At 39.2% G+C, this 26,090-nt stretch overlaps 1 protein-coding gene across 2 annotated transcripts in view; it reads left to right on the plus strand.

The window, feature by feature from the left end:
• The first annotated feature begins 379 nt into the window (after positions 1-379).
• The window catches only part of ZBTB20 (zinc finger and BTB domain containing 20), a 607,056-nt gene continuing 581,345 nt past the window's right edge, over positions 380-26,090 (plus strand). For both annotated transcript variants that reach the window (XM_044073007.1, XM_044073006.1), the window contains exon 1: positions 380-448. The gene's annotated coding sequence lies outside the window, so the exon portion shown is untranslated. The remainder of the gene's footprint in view (positions 449-26,090) is intronic.

Here is a 26,090-nt window from a genome sequence, read left to right on the forward strand (position 1 = left end):
GAAATAAGTTCATTTAACCACATGTGGAACTTAACGGGAAAGTAACATATTTTGATTTCATGTAAAAGAATATGAGTTCAGTCTGAAGTGTACACTGATAGATCAACACAAAGTTATAGCCATTTTGATTAATGACTTTCCTTATGCACTGTAAAAGAAAAGTGTTTGTGCACTTTTACATATAAATTATTTATTCATATTACTGAAATAATGCAATGTAAGGGAAATTCCATCACTGTCTGTAAGGCAATTACTGTCTATAATTGATGTTGAAATACGAGGTGACTTGTGTGTTTTACTTTATGTTTTATATGTTAGCACATTTGTACCATGACCTCTGTGTTAACAGATTTGTACCACTATTTTATTTGATAGGTTAATGATTTATTCCATCAGTGCAGTAGATTGCTATCTTAAAGAATTTTTCATCTTGCTGCCTTTATTTCAGGTATGCATTACATTTTATTCTTTCACGTTAATACTTTTTATCTGTAAATAGTTTGCTGGCTAGCACTCAGTACTGGGTTTAGACTAGTTACTAATTTGTAGCAGATATTTTTCTTAGTACAAAAAGTTGCTATTAAGCATTGGATTGCTCATTTACTAGCTATTTATTAACTGGTAGGAATGTTCTGGCTATACATTACCTTATGGAAATTTGCTGCATTTGTTTTGTATACTGTTGGGTTTATGATTACACAGAACGGATGAAGACTGACAATGCATACATAGTTTAAACCAAATGTAAACATGGAGGCTTGGAAAGAAAGTCTGGTGCTCACTGGTTCTGAGAACATTCAAGATTATATGAAGGTTAACACTGCAGTTGACAGGAGTGTAACTGTTACAAATGTCTTTGCAAATGAAAGAGAATGCACATTGATGAATATGTATAAAATGACTTTAAAGAAATATTCTTAATGAAAGGCCAAATTATTAGTTAGGGATACAGCTCGGTCAACAAGGAAGGTATGTATTACAGTTTTCCTCTGTATTGCATGTTTGGTTATAAAATACTTTTTTACTTGCAGTGGTTTCTCATATGTGAAGAATGCACTGCCTATGTTATAATAAACAGTTAAGATGTCAGTCATTTGCTAAGCTAATTGAAACTGGTTACTTTAGAAATGGGAGAGAAAAATCATTCTTTGCTGTGTAGTTATACTAATTTTCATATTACAGTAGCAGACATATTTAACTTTCATCAGATATAAGTGAAATATTTTCTTCAGTAGCAGACCAGTTTTTCAGTAATAATGGCCTGGCTATTCTCTGACAGGTCAGTTTCTAAATTATTTTGAACAGTTTCTCATGTTATTTAAGTTTAGAATTTAATTGTAACTGTGCATCAAACATTTACCTTTTCTAGTTGTCATGTAATTGAGTGGCCCTTTATAATAGTACATTATAGTGGTGGGATTTTTTTTTAATACCTATATATTTTTATGTACTGCCCTTTAGGATTCAACTGCTTTATGATCTCAGATATTCATCATTCTGAATTCCTTTTAGCTGGGAATCAAATTTCTATTTTATAGTTTGCTTTAGATAACCCCTTGGTTACTGTGAATGCCTCCTTGAGGGGAGACATGGTCAGGATGCATGGGGTAAAAATGACCCCCCCAAAAAAAAAGTTATTTCACATACATTTTTCTTAAAAAAAAGATTTAATAATAATTCTTATGAGCAATAACTCAATATGAGCTTTAGGTCACTACAGATACCAAAGGAAAGTACAATGTTTTCTTCAGTTACATTTATGTCAGAAAATTAAAGAATAATATAAAACATGCATTGTTCTCATCAGTAATAATACTGTACACACATTCTGATCACAGTGATATAGCCAATATATGACAGACAAACTTAGTGCTAACTTTACCTTACCTACCCATATTGTTGTCGCCAATTATCCCTGAACATTTAGCATTTAGCATCCTTTAAAATAATCTTGTAACAAGTCTTAGAATTCCCATTAAAGGCTAAATATATTGCTCCCCTGGGACCTGATAACATACCAGGCTGCATTCTCATCAGTGCCAAGGAGGCACTATTTGAGTATTTGCATAAAATATTTCACCTTAACCTATTCACTGAGTTTGTGCCTGATGCCTGAGGACTAGTCAATGTGATTCCCATAAACAAGGATGGACTAGTCAATGTGACTCCCATAAACAAGGGTAATCCTTCTACAGAACTAAATAATTATATGTCCATCAGCCTCACCAGCCTTATATGCAAAGTCATGGAATGTGTCATAGCATAACTCATTAATGATTACAAAGGTAACTTAGCTTATCTAGATTCCAATCAGTTGGTTTTGTAAAGGGTATGTTCTGTTTCCTGAACCTAGTATGCTGCATTAAAAATGTTACAGAGGTTGTGGAGAGTGGTCACTCCATGCATACTGCTTATATTGAGATGGCCAATCGTTTTGATACTATACTTCATACTGGTATTATCGAAAACATAGTCAAACTTAATGCCCCTACATTGCCCTTTGTATTGCAAACTGGCTATCCAACAGATTCTATGCTGTTTAAATTGCTGATGTCCTTTTTTAATGCTGAATTCTAACTAGTGGGGTGTCACAGGGATCAGTGCTTGGGCCTCTCCTGTTTGAAGCCAACATTCCAGAAATGTAGATATCCCATTGCTGCTGATAACTGCAAGTTGGGTACTAAATAACTCCAGCAAGGACTGGAATATACTTATACTTGGTGTACTTGAAATGGTCTCAAGCTAAATGCAAAAAAAAAAAAAAAAAAAAGACAGCGCAGTGGCATCTGCTAAAAAAGCTGCTCTTGTTTAGACAGACATGATCGTAAGAGACCTGGGAACTTAAACAGACAACACTTTCTCTCATTTCATCATGATGTTTCCACCATAGTCAGGAATTCCCTTTTTTAATTTTTCCATATCTTTTGGGTTTCTAATACCATGACGGGAATGGACCCTATTCCTAAGTCAAAGTACGATTAAAGTTCATGAAATTAGCATTGTTTCAATCTTTGATGTCAGCCAAAAGTGCTCTTCACAGCACCTGCAATGTGCCCAGTAATGACTTCTTCTGCAGTTCCTACATAGTTATTTGCATTGCTAACATAACTAAATACGATTGTAGATTCTTTTTTATAAGATCCATTGCTCCTACTACTGCTGCAACTGTCTGGGTATCTTTCTTCACACATTGCTCTCAATTCTACCTGCAAATCTTGATATTTTATGACTTTGTATCTCTCTATATGCAAGGCACTGTAGTCACTGGGTGTAGTGATTTGAGTGATCAATGCTACTTTTGCCTTCTTTTCATGGACCACTATATCTGGTTTTCTTGCATCTTTCTTTTGAACTGCTGATAATGGTTGATCTCACGTGATGTAGACTTCATCATTTTTTATGCTTTATAGTTCATTTCCAGTGTTTTTCACCCACTTCAGTACCATAATGCTTGCACAATCCCCAGTGCAATGGTCTTGCCACATTATTGTGCCTTTCAGTAGACAGTCCTTCTGCCATTAGTATGTCACAACCAGCAACAAGGTATGTGACTGTTTCCAATTCTGTTTTACAAAACCTACATTTGTCTGTTTCTCCCACATGTTCAATGGACTTTGTAAACCAACATGTACATATCCCACCATCTTGAGCCACTAATATTAAACTTTCATCTTTTGGGTTGAATTCAACTCTCCTTAACCATTCCTGCATTCGATCCTGAACAACATGAGGTTCTTCCAGAAGTTTTCTTTACTTGCAACCATATTTATGCATTTTCCACATTTCTTGCCTTCTCATCTGTTCCTTCACCTTATAGTCTTTCTTTTGTTTTTGGCAAATTCAGTTGTTGCCTGATTTTTATCTACTTCTGGTTTGATTTCCATTCCTGCTTGATGCCAATATGCTTCAGCTAGACTAAGCAGGGAAGTCATCTTGGATTTATTCTCCTCATGTTTCAAAACTTTCACTACTTTTGAGTCTTGTGAGGTCAGCAGATATGTGTGCAGTCCCACAATTGCAGATCTATACATGTAATCAATTTCAAGAAGGCCCACACATCCATTGGAATGGGGAATATATAATCTTGGTATGCACTGCTTTTTATAAATCATTTGGTAAGCATGAAGCATACTTCTTGTTTTGCTGTTTACTTTATCCAACACATTTTGAGGCCATTCAATCACTCCAAAACTGCAAGTTAGGACAAGAAGAACAAATTGGTTTACAGCTTGAATTTCAGGATTAATTTAAGTCTTCTAAAATATTCCTTACAAAGTTTTATTCACATTTGTTCATGTTTTATTGTTGATCTTTCATCAGTTCCCAAATATTTATACACTCCATCTTGCTCAAGTTGTTTTATATTACATTCTTGGTGCTGCAGTTTTCCTTCTTTAAAGGTTGCTTCTGCACATGTATCAAGACCAAATGACATTATATCATCTGAAAATCATGGCCTAACTGCAAAGTGGTCTGGCACTGTTTCATGGTCACTGTTGTGACACTCCCAGTCCAGTTAGATAAAATTTTGTAAATAATTCTATGTTATGTGTGAATAATAATATGATTTGTATGCTTGCCTTAAAAAATGTAAGAAAACTATATGTTCTGTACTTTATTTCAAGATTGTAACCACAATGCACCCTGCTGGAAAACAGCAGAAATGTGTATAAACTCTGCCTATGTAAATATGTTTCATAGCAGAAACTGGAATATACAGAGTTAACGTGAAAAACTCTAAGAAAATAAGTTGATAAAGAAGTTTACAAGTGTGTTTACCAGAGCTAGAAGACAGAATGTCTGCAGTTGGAAATTCTTTCTATTGTTTGATACAGAGGTAATTACAAGTTTCCAAGGTAATTGTTTCACAACTTCCAGTTTCTGGCAAGCTTCTAAGAGTGAATTGTCAGCTTCTTAGATAAAAATTTTTTTTTTCATAGAGACATGTTAAATTCAGTTTAGCTCGGGAACTAGATGCAAGTGTCAAATAGTGATATCATCTAGCTAAGCCAGCAGTAATGTGTATTATTAATTTAAGAACTATCTCACAGAGAGCGAGAGAGTGCATTTTGTATTTTGTTCTGGACACTGGTTAACAACTCGCCAGCACTTGCCTTGCTCTGTAAGTAAGTTATTTAGAAGATAGTCTCTCTTAGAGATAGATAGGAATATAGTAAGATTAGTGTAGATGTTTCTATATTTATATGATACTGTCCTACTAAGTTATTTTAAAGTATTTCTTGTGACTGTGAACTCTGCTGTCACTGTGTTGAGTTAATAAGTATTGTCTTGTGCTTTTATTATTTATTATTAACTATTTTAAACCTTTTAATTGTGGCTGGTTGCTTACAAATATTTAAGCTCTTAGAGTAGTTGCATGTATTTGGTGATACTATATAGGCCACTCTAGAATAGCCTTAAAAGTTTGGTCACACTTACCATTTGGATAACAGTAACATTACACAGTGGAATTGGTCACCCTTTGGGAAGGGCCTTATAGTAGCTGATAAGTAGGGGTTCTGGTGGCAGTGCTAACTATCTTATGGTCTGGGAAAAAGGGGGCATAGCTAGTAAACCTGTGCCAGCCTTCCCCAGGTGTGTGTTTGTGTATAAATCAAAGCTCAAAGTGTGTGTCAGCTATTTGGGCAGGGACATGAAGCACTGGTTGGACAGAAAGAGTGCTTTGAGGACTTGGCTTGGAGCCCTGGCTAAGGACTCCACTCTATAGCTGTGCCAGTGGAGACCTTATTGGGGATCTGGAGAGAGAGTAAGAGAGAGAGAGAGAGAGAGAGAGAGACCAGCCCCAAACTGACTGTGATGTCTGTGTGCTCTTAAGGGAAATTGTACTTTACTGTGTGCGTACTTGTCATCCTCCCTGTGTGCACACCCCTCACTGGTGTTAGTGGTAAGGATTGAGGCTCCTTGATTAGTGGGCCAGTGCACGGGCATCACAACTGCAATGTAATTGATTACTGTAGGGTGTATCTTACACACTTTGTTTTTTTGTAGTCAGTCCATGTCCTTTTTACAGTTCTCCATTATGACTTTATTTAGCAACATGTGATCCTTTGTTCCATATGACTTTCTTTTAGTACCCTTTTGTTCTATTGCCATGATTGAATTTTCTTCTAAATGACTATAAAATCTGTCAGCATCATTTCCGGTGTATAGTTTATACTTCGTCGGAAGGCAACTTATTGGTCGATAATTTTTAGGATAACTTGCAGGTTCACTCTTAAGAAGGAGCATTGTTTTTCCCTGTTGTTAATCATATTGGTGTCTTTCGGGGTGCACATATAAATAGTTCTTACTTATGGCTTAATCTTTGTGCAAAGAGTTAATACTTTTAGCCAGAAGTTCAGCACTGCATCTGGGCTTGGGGTTTTCCAGTTGGAGGCTTTTCTTGATGTTATTTCATTCTCTCTGGCCATTACTTCATCCCATTTCATATCCTGTCCCTTTGAACTTCTTATTCATTCTTTTACTTCTTCTATCCATTTAACATCTTTGTTATATTCCAAAGGATCTTCATAGATTTTTCTTCAAAAGGTTTCTATTTCTTCTTTTTTAGGTGGTATTTCAATTCATTTTACCTTGTTTCCCAATTCTCTAGAGAACAATTTAGGGTCATCAATAAATTGCTTATTTTGTAGTTTTCCTTTATATTTATCTGTGTATCTTCGAAGTTTTTCTGCCTGCACTGAGATTTTTAGTTTATGATTTGCAACAGTGCAAGATAGATCCTGATCCATTATAATACTGTGCATTGCTTTTATCACGTCTATCTTCCTGAGTATTTTTGTTGATTTGTTCCCTCTTCTAAACTCTATTAACAGTGACATTTCTTGTTTTAATTGCTTTATAGTTTTCTCTGTTTGATACCCCCATGTTGGTATTCAATTTCTCCCCTTCCTTTCCCACACTACCCTGTGTTCCTGTGGTAGAACTTTATCAGTTATTAATTTAGCTGCACAGTAGTATACCCTGTTTACTTCTGTTATAGCACATGGATCTCTATGAAAAGTCCTAATTACTGTATTCATTTGTTTTATCAAACTTCTGACTTTTGGGGTTTTATTGACCTGCTGCAGTCTTTCTTTCATTGATCTTAGTATGTCTATCTATCTCTATTAAATCAAGCAATTCTTCTCTTAGCTCATGTTCTTCTAAACTAAGAGCACATTTGTTGTTCTCCATTTCCTCTGTGCATTCTATAGAGAGTTCTATAGCATCTTCCTGGGGCATGTTGTCTTCAATTTCATCCTGTGTCATCATTCCCTCTGTCATATTAGAACTCACTGGCCCATCACTTGTCAACATTGACTGTGTCAGAGTTGCCACAGTTTCCTGTTACTTCACTTGCTGTCCAACTTCAAGTGAACATTTGAACTGCTTTCCCAAGGAAGGCTCCAAAGTATCTTCATATGCCAACTGCCCAGTTTCTTCCACTTCCACTGGTTTCTCCTTAATTAGTATGTCTATTGCTCTATCCTGCTCTGGTGCTTTCTGAGCTAGATTTTCTACACTGAATCCTTCACTTCACATGTACTCCATAACATCAGTTTCTATTTCTTTAACTTCTCCATTACTAATCTTCTTTTATACTTTAACTCTTTGTCTTCTTATTTTTTGTATTGTAAAGCTTTCCATGTCCGGTTTCCTTTGCTTGTATTTCTCTTCAAATATCTTTGGTGCTACTCTTTTTGTATTGATTTATGTTGCTTTCTCCTTTGCATAAATATCACACCACATTAAATCTCTCTTGCTTTCCCATGTCCATATTTCTTCTTCAGATGTTTCCTGATCTTCCTGTTTCTTCTTGCTTTGGGAACTCATTCCAGCATTTGGCTCATTAGCAGCAGTACAAAAGAACTGCCTACTCACACCCTTGTTCTCCCCCTCCCCTTCCCTGTTTATTACCTCAAGCCAATCCCTAAGTTAATAAATATTACCATAGGCACCATTTTTAAAAATACAATCCACTCTGCTACAGGCCCCATGAGGAGCTCAGTGTCTCTCCAGTAAGTGTTTTACAACTGTAAATGCCTATTTATGTTGAATTGTGTTAGATATTTTACAACTGTATATGTTTATGTTGAAGTGTGTTAGACATCTAATATGATTTATGCTTTATTATTGGAAGTTACTATGGCATGCTAGCATTTTGTCTGCACCAAGTTGTTTTTAGTATAACAGTATGGTCTATTTGCATAGCTGCACCTTGTTCACTAATGTTATTCATGTAAATGTGTTGTGTGTAGACAGCTCATACTGGTGTCTAATTATTTCTATATAATTGTGCTGTTACTGGTGGATAGAATCACATTAGAGACCCAGCTGCTCGCTATATTTTTATCTGTGACTGCATAACTGTCTGATGCGGTTTCTTCTAACAGATGTTTTTCCAATTGGCTCAGTATCTGCATATACTAGTAGTTAGTAGCTATTTGCTCAGTTTGTTTTTTGTAATCTTTATAATATATCTTTACCATCTCAAAAGTGCTTACTCCTCTCTGTATTCTTCTTTTCTAGACCTAACACCACTCTAAGTATTCAACTGCGGTACCACCTTTATCATTCTTATAAGAAAAGCGCAGGCTGGGTCTGAACTGTCTGCAAACAGCTAAAGTTAACTTTGAGTATGTGTCTACCTGTTTGAGCCAATATTCATTTTCCCCTGGAGAGCACTGTGCTTTGGCTTTTAAGCAGCCCCCCCCCCCCACACACACACACACAAACTCATCTTACACTTTCTCTCTTATTCCCTTCTGTTAGCAAATAGTATCCATAACTGATCAATACTGTGTGTTTGTTAATTTAAACTGAGACCACAGTAGCCTACTGATACAAGGTTATCCTGTTTTTCCACCTGATAAATGGTTAAGAAATGACTTACAGTTTCAGAGCAGTCCTTGGTCAGTTCTGATTGTTTCTTAAACACAAACTTGTCTTTGCTTTGGCTCATTAGCAGCAGTACAGAAGAACTGCCTGCTCACACACTTGTTCTCCCCCTCCCTCTTCCCTGTTTATTACCTTAAGCCAATCTCAAACTTAATAAATATTACCTGCGGCAGGCACCATTTTTAAAACTACAACCACCCTTTGTCACAATCATATATTCATTTATCAGTTTACTCTGTTACCTGATTGTTTCCAGCCCCCTCATAAGAGCAACTAACAGGGTCTCTATATGCTTCGCTGCCCACCCAGCCCCCTTTTACCTCCCACCCCAGTGGTCCTACCCTTATTACACTCACAAACCCCTCCCATCTTTCCAATAGCCAACCACAGCGCTAACCCAACACTACCTCCTCCATTTTCCCACTACTATCACACCTCCTCAACTAACATGTACAAGCATACCTTACCTATGCTCATTGTATGCACTCTCCTTGCATATCTTACATCCTACCAAAGCTCCATCATTCCCCCACTCAACCACTACCACTTGAACTACTACTCACAACCACCACTCATGTCTCACCCTCACTCAGCTCCCCGCCAACTCAAGAACCATCCCTATGCACCCCTGCATATTCTACCAACTATATTACTCAAACATAAAGCATCCCTACAACTTAACATAGTAACCCTCCCACCATAACTATTACCCACAGAGCACAATCATAAAGTTTCCCTAATAAACAAACACATTCAAAAACTGAGAAAACTAATAACCTCATGCATATCAAAACTAGCCCTAAGTGGAGACATCCACCCCAACCCTGGCCCTACCATCTCCAACCCCAATCCTCGTAATCAGACTAGAAACCACAACTTCTCCCATATCATAGCCTATAGAAAGCCAAGTGACTTCCTTCTACTAAGCCTAAATATTAGAAGTATATCCAACAAAGTCCATGAACTCCATGCCACCATAGACTTGTACTCCCCAGATATAGTCATCCTGACATAAACCTGGCTAAAACCTCACGTTACCAGTGAGCAAATACTCCGTACTGGTTACGGCATATTAAGAGTAGACCAGCTAAACAAGAAAGGAGATGGTGTAGCTATAATATTTAAACAGCATCTAAACATCCAGATCTTAAAATCATCAGCTCCACAAATAGGCAATGAAGAAATAATATATACCAACCTCAAAATAAACCAAAACAAAACCATCAATATAATTGGATGCCACATCCCACCTGGCCAAAACATTCCTCCACTAGAAAACCTCCTCAGCTGGTCTACCCACCACCCCCCCAATAAACTATCATTTTAGGTGATTTCAATATTGACTGAGAGTCCTGTTCTAGCAACAATCCAACCCATCATAAAAACCTTCATGGCTTCACCCAACTAGTCCAGTCGGCAACCAGGATAAATAAAAACTCCAGCAAGCACACTACCCTGGATCGGATACTTGTCAGTAAGAGCCTCCAGTCATATATAACAGGCTGCTTATCAGATAGCCTCAGTGATCACTCCCCAACATTCCTACTCAAAAAATACCTATACCAAGCTAAACCTGTCATCTACCATCAAATATGTAAAAAACTAAACTTTAACCCACTCACATTCATGTCATCCGTCAAAGAATGTAACTGGCATCCCCTAAAGTACCACAGTCTTGATGACGCAGTTGAATTTTTTAATACTACCTTCCTGAGCATCTTTAATTACCATGTCCCCATAAGACTTTCCAGAACAAAAGCATAACCCACCCCATGGCTACAGAAAACCACTAAGTCATAAATGAAAAACAGGGATAAAGCCTGGGAGCACTGGCACAAAACCAAAACCCCCTCAACTAGACAGAAATTCCTAGAACTACGCAATAGAGTTAAAAAGCTAATAAAACAGGACAAATTCCAATACTACCAGTCTGCCCTAGACTCCTCTCAACACAGCCCCAAACAATTCTGGTCCTCCATAAACTCCATCATCCACCCAGGTAAAGTCAGTACCCCTCCTCCTAACATCCCTCACTCCTCCAAAAATATTGCTACCTCATTCAACACACACTTCACACAAACCATACTATCACTAGCTAAACAACACAAGCCCCTCCCCTCCAACCCACATCTTCAGCTAGTAATCTCCACACTGCCTTCTCTTTTTCTCCTGTACCTACCTCCAACATAAAAAAAAGCTCTTAACTAAACTTAAGCCCACCAAATTAGCAGCAGACAACCTCCCAAGTGAATACCTACAAATCGCAGCTGATGCTCTGGCCTACCCAGTATCCATCTTGATTAACCGATCTCTGTCAGAAAGTTACATTCCCACACTGTGGAAAGTATCACATATAATTCCCCTCCACAAAGGCGGCCCCTCCACAGAACTAACCAGTTACAGCCCCATAGCTATTCTCTCTCCACTCTCCAAAATACTGGAGAGATGCATACACTCTCAGGTCTCAGACTACCTCCTTACTAACAACCTCCTTTCCAATACTCAGCATGGCTTCCGACCAAACCATAGCAGCACCACTGCCTTACTCTCCTTTACTAACACTATCCTTCAGCATAAAAACAATGGCTATCTCTCCTCTGCTACTTTCCTAGACCTATCTAAAGCATTTGACATGGTCCCACACAAACAACTCATCTCTGTCCTCAATAACCTATCCTTCTCTCAATCAGTCACCAACTGTTTTCAGAGTTACCTGTCTGGCCGCCAACAATCCATTGTATGGCAGAATGACATATCTCCCCAACTACCTGTCTCCATAGGGGTTCCCCAAGGATCCATCCTTGGACCCCTACTCTTCTCTGTTTTCACCAAAAATCTAGCCTCTACCACCAAACATGGCACACTCATACAATACACAGATGGCTCAAACATCATCTGCTCGCCCAGTCCCTACCCAAACTGCAAAAAGTCACACAGAAAGCCTTTTCCTCTGTTGAAACTTGGTTATCCGATGCCCAATTAATACTCAACCAAAACAAAACTAAACTACTCATCTTCCAACCCACCAAACATACTCAAAACAACTCTCACGTTAACATCACAGCAAAAGACAACACTACTATATACCAAACTGAACACACTAAATTGCTAGGAGTGGAAATAGACAATAAACTAAAATTACTGGAGGAGCGAGGCCTAAGGAGGTGCTACCTTCATGTAATAATGGACATAAAGTTACCCATCCTTTAAACTCCCCACTACCTTTCAAACAACGAGCCCCAACACGCTCAACAAGCAGGGGGAGAGGCAAGCGCAAGATATCTGGCGACAATTGGGGGACCAGGAAAAAGAGGTTTTGAATACATTGTTCTTTAATATGTCTTCCAGGGTTCTGACTGATACTGACTGCTCTATATTGAATAAGGGGCTTTCCTTCATACCCTCCAAAGGGAGTGAATTATCGGACACATTGATTGCCCTACGTAAATTCACCAGGAAAGTAGCCCTCAAACTGCTATTTAAAGACTCAGCAAGTTCTGTTGCGAACATGATATTGTGGAGCTGAAAGGAAGAGTTTGTTCGCCATACCTAGCTCTATTGAAAGCTTCCAGAAGGCTTGCGAGCATGATTTTTATGTCTACTTTAGTGAATGCGACATAAAAACTATATGTGAACTTGACTGCACTTCAGAAACAGAGCTTGGAAGCTCTATGTAAAGATACTAGTTTAACTTTCAGACCTGCCGATAAAGGGAGGGTCGTAGTAATGGATTCCACGGCATATGACAACTGGATGTACGATATGCTTAGTAATGGCGTTGCATATTGTCTTATAAATAGATCAGATGTTGTTATAATTATTAGGAACATCCACGATACCCTTTATGATCTTTTGATGTCTAGGTGTATTAATAAATCTTTGTATGAATACCTTGACATTTGGGATGAAAAATGCCCATGTCACTCTAAGTATTCAACTGCGGTACCACCTTTATCATTCTTATAAGAAAAGCGCAGGCTGGGTCTGAACTGTCTGCAAACAGCTAAAGTTAACTTTGAGTATGTGTCTACCTGTTTGAGCCAATATTCATTTTCCCCTGGAGAGCACTGTGCTTTGGCTTTTAAGCAGCCCCCCCCCCCCCCCACACACACACACACAAACACACACACACACTCATCTTACACTTTCTCTCTTATTCCCTTCTGTTAGCAAATAGTATCCATAACTGATCAATACTGTGTGTTTGTTAATTTAAACTGAGACCACAGTAGCCTACTGATACAAGGTTATCCTGTTTTTCCACCTGATAAATGGTTAAGAAATGACTTACAGTTTCAGAGCAGTCCTTGGTCAATTCTGATTGTTTCTTAAACACAAACTTGTCTTTGCTTTGGCTCATTAGCAGCAGTACAGAAGAACTGCCTGCTCACACACTTGTTCTCCCCCTCCCTCTTCCCTGTTTATTACCTTAAGCCAATCTCAAACTTAATAAATATTACCTGCGGCAGGCACCATTTTTAAAACTACAACCACCCTTTGTCACAATCATATATTCATTTATCAGTTTACTCTGTTACCTGATTGTTTCCAGCCCCCTCATAAGAGCAACTAACAGGGTCTCTATCTGCTTCGCTGCCCACCCAGCCCCCTTTTACCTCCCACCCCCAGTGGTCCTACCCTTATTACACTCACAAACCCCTCCCATCTTTCCAATAGCCAACCACAGCGCTAACCCAACACTACCTCCTCCATTTTCCCACTACTATCACACCTCCTCAACTAACATGTACAAGCATACCTTACCTATGCTCATTGTATGCACTCTCCTTCCATATCTTACATCCTACCAAAGCTCCATCATTCCCCCACTCAACCACTACCACTGTACTACTACTCACAACCACCACTCATGTCTCACCCTCACTCAGCTCCCCTCCCGCCAACTCAAGAACCATCCCTATGCACCCCTGCATATTCTACCAACTATATTACTCAAACATAAAGCATCCCTACAACTTAACATAGTAACCCTCCCACCATATCTATTACCCACAGAGCACAATCATAAAGTTTCCCTAATAAACAAACACATTCAAAAACTGAGAAAACTAATAACCTCATGCATATCAAAACTAGCCCTAAGTGGAGACATCCACCCCAACCCTGGCCCTACCATCTCCAACCCCAATCCTCGTAATCAGACTAGAAACCACAACTTCTCCCATATCATAGCCTATAGAAAGCCAAGTGACTTCCTTCTACTAAGCCTAAATATTAGAAGTATATCCAACAAAGTTCATGAACTCCATGCCACCATAGACTTGTACTCCCCAGATATAGTCATCCTGACATAAACCTGGCTAAAACCTCACGTTACCGGTGAGAAAATACTCCATACCGGTTATGGCATACTAAGAGTACACCAGCAAAACAAGAAAGGAGACGGTGTAGCTATAATATTTAAACAGCATCTAAACATCCAGATCTTAAAATCATCAGCTCCACAAATAGGCAATGAATAAATAATATATACCAACCTCAAAATAAACCAAAACAAAACCATCAACATAATTGGATGTCACATCCCACCTGGCCAAAACATTCCTCCACTAGAAAACCTCCTCAGCTGGTCTACCCACCATCCCCCCCAAGAAACTATCATTTTAGGTGATTTCAATATTGACTGAGAGTCCTGTTCTAGCAACAATCCAACCCATCATAAAAACCTTCATGGCTTCACCCAACTAGTCCAGTCGGCAACCAGGATAAATAAAAACTCCAGCAAGCACACTACCCTGGATCGGATACTAGTCAGTAAGAGCCTCCAGTCATATATAACAGGCTGCTTATCAGATAGCCTCAGTGATCACTCCCCAACATTCCTACTCAAAAAATACCTATACCAAGCTAAACCTGTCATCTACCGTCAAATACATAAAAAACTAAACTTTAACCCACTCACATTCATGTCATCCGTCAAAGAATGTAACTGGCATCCCCTAAAGTACCACAGTCTTGATGACGCAGTTGCATTTTTTAATACTACCTTCCTGAGCATCTTTAATTACCATGTCCCCATAAGACTTTCCAGAATGAAAGCACAACCCACCCCATGGCTACAGAAAACCACTAAGTCAGAAATGAAAAACAGGGATAAAGCCTGGGAGCACTGGCACAAAACCAAAACCCCCTCAACTAGACAGAAATTCCTAGAACTACGCAATAGAGTTAAAAAGCTAATAAAACAGGACAAATTCCAATACTACCAGTCTGCCCTAGACTCCTCTCAACACAGCCCCAAACAATTCTGGTCCTCCATAAACTCCATCCTCCACCCAGGTAAAGTCAGTACCCCTCCTCCTAACATCCCTCACTCCTCCAAAAATATTGCTACCTCATTCAACACACACTTCACACAAACCATACTATCACTAGCTAAACAACACAAGCCCCTCCCCTCCAACCCACATCTTCAGCTAGTAATCTCCACACTGCCTTCTCTTTTTCTCCTGTACCTACCTCCAACATAAAAAAAAGCTCTTAACTAAACTTAAGCCCACCAAATTAGCAGCAGACAACCTCCCAAGTGAATACCTACAAATCGCAGCTGATGCTCTGGCCTACCCAGTATCCATCTTGATTAACCGTTCTCTGTCAGAAATGTACATTCCCACACTGTGGAAAGTATCACATATAATTCCCCTCCACAAAGGCGGCCCCTCCACAGAACTAACCAGTTACAGCCCCATAGCTATTCTCTCTCCACTCTCCAAAATACTCGAGAGATGCATACATTCTCAGGTCTCAGTCTATCTCCTTACTAACAACCTCCTTTCCAATACTCAGCATGGCTTCTGACCAAACCATAGCAGCACCACTGCCTTACTCTCCTTTACTAACACTATCCTTCAGCATAAAAACAATGGCTATCTCTCCTCTGCTACTTTCCTAGACCTATCTAAAGCATTTGACATGTTCCCACACAAACAACTCATCTCTGTCCTCAATAACCTATCCTTATCTCAATCAGTCACCAACTGTTTTCAGAGTTACCTGTCTGGCCGCCAACAATCCATTGTATGGCAGAATGACATATCTCCCCAACTACCTGTCTCCATAGGGGTTCCCCAAGGATCCATCCTTGGACCCCTACTCTTCTCTGTTTTCACCAAAAATCTAGCCTCTACCACCGAACATGGCACACTCATACAATACGCAGATGGCTCAAACATCATCTGCTCAGCCCAGTCCTTACCCAAACTGCAAAAAGTCACACAGAAATCCTTTTCCTCTGTTGAAACTTGGTTATCCGATGCCCAATTAATACACAACCCAAACAAAACTAAACTACTCATCTTCCAACCCACCATACATATTCTAAACAACTCTCACGTTAACATCACAGCAAAAGACAACACTATTATATACCAAACTGAACACACTAAATTGCTAGGAGTGGAAATAGACAATAAACTAAAATTTGACATTCACATATCCATGACCATAAAAAAGTCCACAAAAAACTAGGAGCGTTATACAGAAATAAGCAACTTCTCACCAAAGCAGCAAAGATTTCAATAGCAAATTCCCACCTTATCTCCACCCTACTTTATGCCTCTCCAATATATACCAACCTAAGACAATGCGATCTAAAAAAGATAGAGACCTGCTACAATAAAATCGCCAAATTCGCCTCAGAGGCATCCTACCATAGTCACCACTGTCTCTCACTTGCTGAACTGGGCTGGCTTGAACTCCCTCACCTCCTTCAATGGTATCAACTATCACTCGCCCACAAACTAGTAAACCATCCACTAAATGTCCCATCCCTGCAAAATCTACTCCAACCCTATCGGACTACCAGACTACTAAGATCCAGCAACAAAAATCACTTGCAGATCACTAAAGCCAATAACTCTGCTGGTGAAGCACTATTCTCTTGCGCCATAGGCAAATTATGGAACTCCCTCCCACCCACAATTACCTCCGTACCATCATGCATCCACTTCAAAACTTTACTAAAAGCGCACCTAAAAACATGCTGGCTATGCCCTTGCAACTCCCACTCTAATATCACCCACCCCATCCAACCACTACCTTTCTTTCCACACCACTAACTACCTTGATTATAGCAAGCTCAGATGCTCATAAGCCTAGTACTTATTATACAGCAGGAACTTCTTATTGTAACATTTGTTAATGTCTGTTATGTACTTCGCAGATAATGATTCTAGTTGTCTACTGATGTACTATGTTCTTCATCTGTAAATATGTTTGTAATTAATTGCTATGTTAAATTGTTAATCACTATGTAATCCAATGTAACTACTGTCTGTTTATTTTAACTGTGGAGCATTTCTCCCCGGGCCTCTGCTGAAAATGGACCTACGTCCAGTCAGACACTCCCAGTCAACAAATGTAAATAAATAAATAAATCATTCTGTGCTGTGACCTCTGTTAGACCTTCTACACCAAATCCTTCACTTTGCAGGCATTCCATAACTTCAACTTCTATTTTGTAACTTCTACTTTACTAATCTTCTTTTCTACATTTCCTCGTTGTGATATTATTTTTTTATTGTGAAATTTTCCATATATGGATGCCTTTACCTGTATTTATCTTTGAATATCTTTGGGGCTGCTTTTTTTGCATTGATTAATTTGGCTTTTGACTTTGTATAAGTATTGCACCATATCAAATCTCTCTTTCTTTCCCAAGTCCATATTTCTTTTTTATATTTTTCAAAAATCTCTATGTTTTGTTGTTTAGATTTTTGCACTTTCTCAAATGCTTCTTTTTCCAAACAGATCAAAGTTTATATAATGTTTTTCACAAATCTGTTGTATTAATGAAGACAGATTTTTGTTTGATGCATCTGATGTTTTTTTCTTGTGTAATTATTTTTCTTTCCTCTAATTTCTCTCTTAATCTTTTTGTATATCTTGTGTCTGGAAATTCTGGACTTTTTGCATAATAGTAACAATACATAATGTGTTTCTTATCCTCAATAGTCCGCTCTATCATTTTTATGGCTCTTCTGATTTTTGTGGACTGCTACTTCCTTCTACAACAGGGGGCCATCCTTCCCCTGGCCCTGGCTAAACACCATTGTAGAAATGTTTCCCTATTTTGAGGATTCTACACTGTCATGTTTTCCATTCCTGACACCAGTGCACCTACCAGAATTGGGCACTTTTTTATCCTGGGTCTTGTGCATGCAGCTATCTTTTTTATTTTTGACCTACTTCTGTCTATGATATATCCTATATAAAATACAATATGTGTATCACTGTCATCTGGGTGAGATTTTGTGAACAACAAGGTCCTCCTCATGAAGGTGCTCACCGAGACTTGAGGATGAATTTTATTTCAGCAATACTGCTCTCTTTTGCTTGCTAACTTATCATCAATCCATTTGGACCACCATCTCTCCATTTGGACCCCTCTATCTGGCCTGGTTAATTTCCAAGGAAATATCTTGAAGATCTTAAGAAGTCATTTTCCCGCTGTATTTGTACCTTATCAGGACCATCACTGAATACAGTGCCCCTTTGGTATGCAAATATTCAAGCATATTGTTAATCTGTAAAGGCCCCAAAGATTTCTAACCAGGAAGATTCAAGGCCTTAAATGCTTCAAATATCCTGGTATATTAACATGACTTTCCTTATACCCTGTACTCTACTGACTGTGATGAGATGACCTGTATCACATTTAAGCCATGAATAACCCAGTCCTATTTGGCATCTTATTTTTTCAAAACAAGAGTCTCTACAAACACCTGTAATAGAGACCTCAATCTACTCCAACAAATAAACAACACTCTTTGGAGGATGCATTCCTAATTCATTGTGTTCCCAGATTATAAAGTAAGTTACCATTTCAGGTCAAAGTGTGTCTTTGACTCCCCTTATGTCTAGTCCTAACAGCCGGATAAGCAGACATGAATTTATATGACGGTTACCATGTATGGCCCCTGCATTACTGAGGCAAGCACTATTAAGTACTTGAAAAAGGGTGGCAAGAACTTGTGTTTGAGCTTAAAAGAGCATATGGCTTGACATCTTACAGGGCCCTGCGAGTGCATGCTTAGCATTGGTCTGATGTTCATATGTTCATAGAAGCCAGTTCACAACATTTTGGATGGACTGAATTTTAAGACATAAGACAAATGTTAAAATGCTTATATTTAATTCTAGGTACTGAGACATACCTAATAGTTTAATATGTCTGTTTACAAAAAAATCTAAATTCTAAGACTCATTAAAACTTTTCAGTCTGTTCCTGTGAGTTGCTGTAATGTATGTGATGGCCTATAGCAGTAGAGTAGGCAGAAAGACAAATGTGTTAGCTAGTGTAAGGTTTTAAGGTGAGGAAATTAAACTAATCCATTCCTGCAATGCAAATGTCCACATGTGAAATATATCCCAATCCTTCCAATTAAAGAAAACAAAGGAAACATCTGACAGAAAAATAGACCTAGCAAAGATAAACTGATTAAGAGAGGGCAAGTGATTATGTGTTAACTTGTATACATATACCAATATTATGTGTTATTTCTCCTACTCTAGAAACTGTCTTGCAATAGTTTTTAATAAATAAACCACCCAAAGGTATGTATTAGAAAAGCAATAATGTCTGGCAGAGTGGGCATTACTGGGAAATAATGGACTGGCCAGAGGAGTTGTGAAGTTCAATGCCACAACCAGAGTGTTTCCCCACCCCTGGAAAGCTTGAAATGCCTTTTAAATGTATGTATAGAGGACCAAGTTGTGACTTCTAGAATACAGCTAGAATCCAACCCTTTTATAAAGCCATAGATGAAGACAAGGTCCTGGTAGACTAGGCCTTGACCCTGCCTGAAATATTTTTATTGTGGTGAGTTTAACAAAATGTAATAGCCTAAGACAAAAATTTGGAAATAATCCTATCATCCAGGCAGTCTGCTGAAGTTGATTGGGGTAGGGGTGTATCATACACTACTGATCTTGTGTGAATAGATCTATTATGTGAGAAACCTTGTGGTAATTGCCACTTTGAAAGGAAGGGAGAACCACTGTTGCCTAGGCCAGAAGGGAGTCATCACAATAGTCTTGAGGAAGTCCTTCTGAATCTTTAGACTTGTATATCAGTGGAAAGGGTGGAAATCCATACAGGAACATTTCCATTAAAAGAAAGGAAAATGCATCTGTTTTCCAGGCCTTCATGTGTGGAGTCCTGGAGCAGAATTTTGCCAGCTGATTGTTCAGAGTAGGCAAAGAGGTATACTTGAGGAACTGAAGTCATGCTTACTTAACCTGGTAGGTCTTTTTAAAAGGTTACCAAAGCAATGGATGAAGGTAATATGGTACACACCACATACCTCAATCTGGCCAAAGCTTTTGACACAATTCCCCACTCAGGCATAGCAGAAGAGCTAAATAAACTGGGACTAAATCCCTATGTCACCTGTTGGGTTTCCAACTGGCAAATGATTGGTGGCCCCCAGGGTTCTGTGTTAGGATTTCAACTGTTTGGCATCTACATTTCCAAAGTAAAAGGCAATAGTAAAGGCCTTTCTCTGTTTCTTATAACTGCAAGATAGGAGCAGTCATTGAATCCCCAAATGACTTAGTCATCCTGCAAGAAGGTTTGTCATAAATGAATAACTGGTACCAAAATCATTCCCTGAAACTAAAATGCATTATTGTATCCTTTGGGAAGGCATCTACCCTAGGGAATTACTACATTGATGATATAACCCTGAGCATTGACCTAGGTGCTCAGGATTTCGGAACTTATGTGGATAGTGACCTAACTTTTGACCAACATATGCCCATTGTTCTAAGAAAGTCATTGTATATTCCACAGCTTATGAACAGAGGCATTGTGTCTAGATCTAGGTGATGGCATTGCCCCCCTTTAATTAGCCCTCATTAGGCCAATCATTGAATATAATGCCTCCTTTGGTATGTATCTGTCCATACACTTACAGCAATTACCATACCCACAGCAATACCTTTTTGGGTTTCAAGGCCTGAACAACATGTCCTAAATGGATCAACTCAAACACCTGCCACTATACTCAGCAACCTACAGACTGTTAAGAAGTGACTTGTGTCTGGCTTACAAAGCATCCTCTGACCCAGTACTGATGGATTTTCTGCACATCAGCAAGTCAAATGGCATCATAAATTCTCAGACTAGGGATCTAAACCTCTCTTCTTCAATTTCAGCTAAATGATTTGGAGAGACAGGCATATCATGCAGAGGATACTGCTGCTGTGGACCTGTCTCTCCATCCACGTAAAAGAAACTCCCAGTCCATATTCAAGTGCAACTTAGATCTATGGATGTGAAACAGAAAATTTACCTGCTGACTACCCCCAGTATTACTAATGGACCATGCATCGGTCTCCTCAAATAATCTATGGTATGATCGCAGTTATTCTCATTAGGGATAATATATAATTATCAGCCACGGGATGGGTAAGGCCAATCTCTAACCAAATGGGATAGGTTAACTGAGAACAAAAAAGGTAAATGGCTAGGCTTAAAATGACCCATAAAGGCATTAGCATAGTACTTATTTAGGAACCTATGAACTCTCCACAGATGGATCAGATCTTGGAAGACCACCTAATCTAGTTTCCATTTGTGAGGGTTTGCCCCTTCTTCTGCTCAGCTTGTCTACCACACAGTTTTGCTCTGACAGAATGTCAGATGCTTATAGAGTGAGATTGTGTTGTAAAGCTATACCCCAAGCTAACATTGCTAATGTGCAATGGGGTTACAACCTGGTTCCCCCTTACTGGTTGATGAACCATATGACTGTGGTATTGTCTGTAACAACTTGTAGAGGTACTGGGGACCAAAGATGATTTAGAGAGTTGAGTGCCTTGATCAGGGTAAACATCTATTTAATATTTTTGTGCTTGCATTCTGTCCCTGGGGTCCCACACCTTGCAGTTTTGTCTCACCTGAAACTGCAGTGCAAGCAAAGGCTGGTGTATGTGATGACTGACTGCTTTGGGGCTGGGAGGGAGAAGGGGAGAGACCTAAATTTAGGGATATATTCTATCTCCACCAAGTTATTTCTCTTCTAACAAACCCCAATACTGGTGTTTGAAAAGACATAAAATGTTGGTTCTGGGACCAATGTGGTTTCAGATACCATTATATTTTTCTCATATGGAGTTCTGTCAGGGATATCATGAGAATCATGTATGCCATGAGACCCAAAATCCTGAGATATTCCCTAGAAGAGACCTAAGTGATGGTGCCTTACAGGGGGAAGAGTTGTATAGACTAATCTCTTTGGGCATCTACTGTGGTGCACAATGTCTGCAAGATAGGAGAACACAGATTACAGACTGTGCACTGTGGCAGGGCTAGCCATGCTGTGAGCTGGCTGTGTTGACTAATGTCATCAAAATGGGCATGAGTATTTGCTGGAGGTATGTGGGTTGAGGACCCATCCTACTCTGATCCACACAAGGGGTCCATGCTAATGGTGGGATGGGTGTATTTGCCCCTATTGGCCAGTGTGGTCCCACCATAAAGCCCACCAGCCTTGGGTCAATAAGCTACCATGCCAGAATCCAGTTGCAAATCTTGAGTTACCTGGGATAGCTCTGTTGAATGAAATCTGGACATAAAACCAATCAACCTGCCAAACATGAACTAAGAATTGCCACACTCAGTGTAAGTTCACTGACAGGATGAGTCTTGTAAATGGATGACATAATGATAAGAAGGAAGCTGGACATCCAATAATCCATAAGAATCCATGTGACAAGGTGGAAGGGCTGTGCAGCAAATCCAGAGTCTACTACTTAGGAGGAAGACTAGAAATGTTGTGGGAATTGTGTTGAGGGAAAGGCTTGAGAAGACAGTGAGGGATATCATCAGAAATAGACTCATGGTAATCAGACCCCAATGTAGTAACAGAGCACTATTCATAATCTCAGCCTATGGCCCAAAGCTGGGTCTTGATAGTGAGGAAAAGAGTGCATTCATACAGCAGTTGCAGGGGTTACTTGATAAAGCAGGTCATGAATTGGTGTTGATAGTGGGTGGCCTGAATGCACATAATGGGACAGACAGAACAGAATATGAAGACTGCCTGGGTCCACATGGGTGGGGCAACAGAAATAAAGAAGAAGAAACCATTCTATACTTCTGTCTGGCCAGTGGCTTGATAATAACCTACAAGTGATTCAGAAAGAGAGAGACAGTCACAAGATCACATACAAAAGTAGTCAGCATTCAACTCAGGTAGACTAGTACTTATAGTAAGGAAAGCACAGCTCAGAGCATACACCACTGGTTGCCACAATCAGCTGCAAGCAGTGCTCAGAAAAGGCTCTAAGGTCAACAGAGACCTGGCTGATGAACTGGAAGTTGACTGGAAAGAAAAACAGTTCAAGGAATTACTCAGGGATCTAGCACCTCAAGAAGAAGATGACATAGATGGAGTTCAAGAAGAATGGCAACACTTCAAAACAGCAAGTGTTAAGGGCTACAGAACAGATATACTGTCAAGCCAGGTATGGAAAAAATACAAAGTGAAATTCTGGGCCTTTATCTTTGTCTGAAGGATTTCAAGCCTGCCTAAGATATGACACTACTGGTGATTCCCTGCTAGTGTTTCCCACCCACACTCCCATTTGTCGGTCTTATTTTTAAACCTGGTAATTCTAAGCTTTCCACCCCTACTGTAAATTGAGCTTAATAACCTCCTCCCTTTCTACACTGTTACTGATATCTTATTTTTTTTATTTGCCTTTCCTTATGCGTATATTAAAAAACTAACTTTTGCCTCTTATTTTCTGATTTACTAGATAGCTGTTGGTTAAATTAGTGCATTTTTACATTCTAGCAAGCACCTGTTTACTCATCAAGGTTAGTGGATTTTATTTCAAGTGCACTGGAAGGTAGCCTGGTCTGTCTAGGTTGAGGAAACACTTGAGATTTTTGCATGTCGTTTTACTGGCTGGAGAGCTTATTAATCACCTTACCTTGTTTTTAGTATGTTTATAAATTCTGTACAATTGAGTGGCTCTTGGTTCATTTATACAAAGCTAAGTACTTTTATTGAATAATTATACTTTTCTGATCTGTTTAAGGTACACTGCTGTATCCGTATCTTTTAAGTTTGTTTGTGGCAGTACTTCACTCTGGATACAATCTTAATGTGCTATTACATTAGGAGGACTGGGATTATTCATCTAGTGGCTGTAGATGTTTACTTGGTCTTTCCTGTGCTGGGAAACTCACAAAAGAGCTTTAAGTATCTTTTCTTTGCACTACTCTTATATACTGTTATTGTACTTCTGCAGTTTAAACAAATTATAATGTTTGCTGCTGCTTTGCACTGTATTTTACTACTGCATGTGTTGCACTTTGTATTTTACACCAACTGCTGCTTTTACTTAATTTAAGAAAAGGTTTGTTTGTGCTATTTTATTCTGTTTCGATTATTAATTCAAGAAAAACTGTGCTGCTTTTTACACTGTTGCTTTTTTTTTTTAATTAACAGCAACAACAAAAAAAATTATCCTTTTTTTCTGTTGTTCCGTTGCACTTCTTTTGGCTGTAGTATTGACTGGATTCAGACTGGCTGAATTCAGTTCTGTTTGTAGACTTGAGCACTAAATATTAGGACATCTTTTTTTTGGAGAAGCCTTCCTGTACCTTCATGTCAGGAGTGTACAGTAGGACTATCTAATTGAAGGTTACTGGTTCAGGGCTCAGTTTGAGATATTTTGTTCGTGCAGGGCTCAGTTTGAGCTTTCTCATTAGTGCAGAGCTCAGCTGGAGCTTTTTCTCCGGTTTCTTCATATTAATTGCTTTGCTATTGCTTGCACATAGCACGCCATCATGCAGCGGGAGTAACTCTTGGTGGTTATAGATGCAAAAGCATCAATAGTAGTATTTTCCCTTAGAAGCAGCTATCTAGTAGAGCAGTTCTTGAATAGCTCTCAGCTGTTCGGTGAACCATCCAGCAGAGATTTTGCCTCTTACCTATCAACATCAGACCCTATAGATCCCCTCTGTTATACACCTCCTACTGTACACCCCATAGGGTAGTCACCCTAAAATAGCTCCCTGCCTGATACCCCACCTTTTTCTCCTTATCTGCTGAGATACCAGGTTCAAACCTTGCATTATGGACTGTCAGTTTCCCTCTGTTTCTCCTACCAGCCTGGTGGACATTTTTTTTTTTTTTGTGACAGTGTAGCAACTGCCTCACGTACACTGACATCCCGTTACTCCTAAATCACTCAAGTACAATTTGCAAGAGATGCTCTTATACTAAGAATCTGGAATCACTACTCTCTTGCGGCCATAACAGCAACACTAAACAGGTTGTCAGCTCACACACCATGACTCCTATTCATGATATGCACCCAACACATAAACCTTAATATGCAGAGGTACTCTCCAGAAACCTACCTAAACACCAGAGACCTCCAAACACAAACATGCTATACCTAGCACAACACCCAAAGCACCCATTATACACATAACAACACTAGCACCTGTGTCTCACCAAATAAGCCCTTAAGGCAATGCAGAACTATTCCAAAAGTTTTAGTTATAGGTGACTCTGTAGTGAGACATACAGATGCCCCACTCACCAGGTTGAACAAGGAGAAGGTTACTGTCAGCTGCCTGTCTCATGCAAGAATTCACCAGATCACAAATGCAATCAAGTCTCTCGATAACAAGTAGTGGTATGACTCTTGCATTGTTCATGTTGGTGTGCACGACTTGAGATGTACCTCTTTGGACTATATCAAGACAGATATGATTGAGCTCTCTGAGTATGTGCCCTAGGCAGATATGTCCCTAGATTTGAGGAGCATTTTACCCTTGCCTAGGATACCACAATATAAGCAAAAAATGATTGACTTAAATAATTGGCTTAGTTTCTGGTGTCATTCTTGGGGGATCCAGTTCCTGTCAGCCTGGAAAACATGATGGATAAAACATGCTGATTTGCCAGAGATATTCTTCACCTGGCACCTCTTGGCTTTTGGTTGCTGGCTAAGGCACTTGCCTCTCCCATAATGTCTTTTTTAGCAATGTCACAACAACAAAATTATGAACGTGAAAATATCAAACACAAAGAAACTAAGGGTCATGCTGATAAATGCTAGGAGTTTAAATCAGAAACTGCACTCTCTGGAAGCACTCCTCTCCCTGGAAGATGTTGATGTCTATGCAGTCACAGAAACCTGGC

This window comes from Protopterus annectens, chromosome 5.part1 (assembly GCF_019279795.1).
Source record: "Protopterus annectens isolate FY-2018-M chromosome 5.part1, PAN1.0, whole genome shotgun sequence".
NCBI classification, from domain to species: domain Eukaryota; kingdom Metazoa; phylum Chordata; order Ceratodontiformes; family Protopteridae; genus Protopterus; species Protopterus annectens.